Here is a 2,909-nt window from a genome sequence, read left to right as displayed (position 1 = left end):
AGTTATTTTTGTTTTTTTCTTGAGCTTCACTCGAACCCCTTGTGTATGCGTGCAGATGGTCTTGTCATCTTGGGAATTGAAACTTAGTCATGGGCACGGTCAAGGTGCTTCAACACTTGGCCGCAGTGAGCTTCTACAACCCGCTTGGGAACACTACTCTCCAACGAATTAGCTTCATCAAACGCAACACTATGAGTCAGGGGAGTATTTTTTTGATTGCTTCTCCCACATCTATTTCTGAATGATATATTTTGAATGAGCTTGCATGTGTATATCGAGGACAATGTACAACTTAAGTGTGGGGAGTTTCATAATGCGCATCATCTTTTCTATTGTTCTTGATTGATATATGCTCACATAGCCAATGGCAGCTTTACCTTAGTTGCAATGATTGTATTCTTAAGTCTAGGGGAATTGTTAACATTGAATGTTTTCATGCTCTAGTTCTTGCTTGAATTTTTAGGACTTTTGCTCCGACTTTATACACTTAGTGCACTACCACTCTTTGCACTCTATTGGAAACTCATGTTCGATGTTAAAGGGACTAGTTAGGTTTACTTCTTTTTAGCTAAATTTTGAAAAACAAAAAAATTGAAAAATGAAAAAGAAGGAACAAAAATAGTTTTATTGTTTATTTGTATTTGTTGGGTGGAAAGAGCTACCACCTATGAAGTATGAAGCTACTCTTACAAGTCGATACTAGTTATGCACTAATGAGAGAAAGAGCTATCTCATAGGATGAGTGAAAGCTACCACTCGGGTAGAAAGAGCTACCACTTCGAAAGTGTGAAAGCCACCATAGCGGCGCTTTGGAAAGGGCTACCTTAGAGGATGTGTGAAGCTACTACCATCTTTGAAATTGTTGTCACTTTTGTAAATAAATAAGTCCCTTATACTTAGAATTTTGAGGAGTATACCTTGGGTTGTTTTGAGTGAGTTCACACACGTACATGATTTCGGGTTTGTTGTCCTTTTTGATTCAAGTTTTTAGCTAGAGCATTGATTTTTCGTATTTCGTGTTGAAATTTCCCTTTCTTGTAGAATGCTCTCTTTGTATGCTTTGGTGAACCTAAGGCCAAGCACTTCAAATATTTCCTTGATCTATGCGCATAACATTTTAATTTTTTCTTGAGGACAAGCAAAAGCTTAAGTGTGGGGGAGTTTGATAAGTGCTTGTGCGATATGAATGCGAAGCATTATTTCCTTATGTTGAGCATTACTTATCTCTGGTTTTTACACTAATATGTGTGTTTTTATGTTACTTTTATGCAGGTAGGGTTGTGAAACCAATTATGAAGAAAAGAAGCCAATGTGGATTACAATGTACCGATTTTGGAGGAAATCTTGCTAAGGTTCAAACGCGAAGACATAGGGTCGGGTGGGAGAAGCTAGAGTGTGTGCCAACCTCCTCGTATTTGAGTGAGCACAACCATTTGGAGGGGTACAAAGGCAGTCACACTCAAGCACTCCGACTTAAGAACATAGAACAAGATTTCCATCAACTTATCCGTCATTGAAGAAGCTAAAGCGACTCCACAGCGATAAACGTGTGCCCGCTTTATGTTACCTCGATAAAAAAAGTGGATTCGGGAGTATTTTTTGGCAAAGTATTGTAGCAGATTACTGTAGAAAATCACTGTAGCAAACATTGTGGCGCTATCGCTCACGTACCTGGATGAAAATGACAGTTTCAGAGAATCCACACGGCCGTGTGGAAATTATCCAAGCCCGTGTGGAAATTCCACAAGGGTGTGTGATATCATACACGCCCGTGTAGTCGCCCGATTCCAACCCTATTTAAAGCCGATTTCTGCCCGCTTTTCAAGATTCTTTTCTCCATCTTTTCCCCCAACTTAAGAGAGGGCTTCGGCTAGGGGTTTCGAGGGGTATTGGCCAAGGTTTTGGAGAGGTTCTCACGGTCTCGACATCGTGATTCCATTAGGAAGAAGGTTGGTAGGGGAGCTTCGATCGAGGCATATCCTATACCCGGACGTAAGGAATCCTTGGACGATTTAGTAGAGGACTTTTCCACAAGACCACTCGATCACGCACTCATCGATGGGTTTTTGTGGATTCATTGCTTTTTACATTTGATTTCTTTGATTGTACTTAGCTCCATGGAGAGCTAAACCCCTAGTGGGTACTTGGGTGATTGTGAACCCTAGGATGTATTTGTTTCATTGAACATCTTTATTATCTTTTCAATAAATTGATGCTTATTGTGAGTTCCAACCTTGAATGCTTGATTGTATGAACATTTCCCCTAGAGTGACACTAGGGTTGAGAGTTCTTGTTGGTAACCTTGTGAGTGAGTGACACACCACGAGCGTTAGACAAAGCTAGGTTGGAGAGGGTTGAGAGGGTGAGTCGAGAGGTACAGGAGCGCCCACTTTCCCCTCTAACATGATAGATTCTACCTCCGTTCCTCGAGTTCTTTGCTGCCATAATAGAGTAAATGATCTAAGGGATGAACCTCCGCTGGGGCCTAGTTGCGCGTGCAATGGAGTGAAGCGTTGAGGTGATCTTAGTATCTAGGGCTTAATTGTGGCTAGGGACCTTCCGCCTGGACCAAAGGGTTAGGTCTAAATCTAGGAAGAGATTTATCACTTGGAATCCGTAGAGCTCATTGCAACTCTATGTGAGTGCGAGGTGTTGAGATCGTTCGATTTCTCCTCCGGGACATGTATAGAGTTAGGCATAGTTGACCTTAGATTTGGGACTATGTATGTAAGGATTTCCATGACTCACCATTGCATTGATTAGGAAGCATAATAGAGAGTTCTTGCACTTGAAGCGATTATCCTAAGTGAAGCATCATCCGAGTACCCCATCTTTATCGATTGCCTTGCCTCCTCCTTACTTTTGCTCTCTTACTTGTTGCTTTTAATTTCTGAGAATTGAATCATTAC

Source organism: Dioscorea cayenensis, unplaced genomic scaffold (genome assembly GCF_009730915.1).
Source record: "Dioscorea cayenensis subsp. rotundata cultivar TDr96_F1 unplaced genomic scaffold, TDr96_F1_v2_PseudoChromosome.rev07_lg8_w22 25.fasta BLBR01000146.1, whole genome shotgun sequence".
In the NCBI taxonomy this organism is placed as follows: domain Eukaryota; kingdom Viridiplantae; phylum Streptophyta; class Magnoliopsida; order Dioscoreales; family Dioscoreaceae; genus Dioscorea; species Dioscorea cayenensis.
This window is presented reverse-complemented; position numbering follows the sequence as displayed.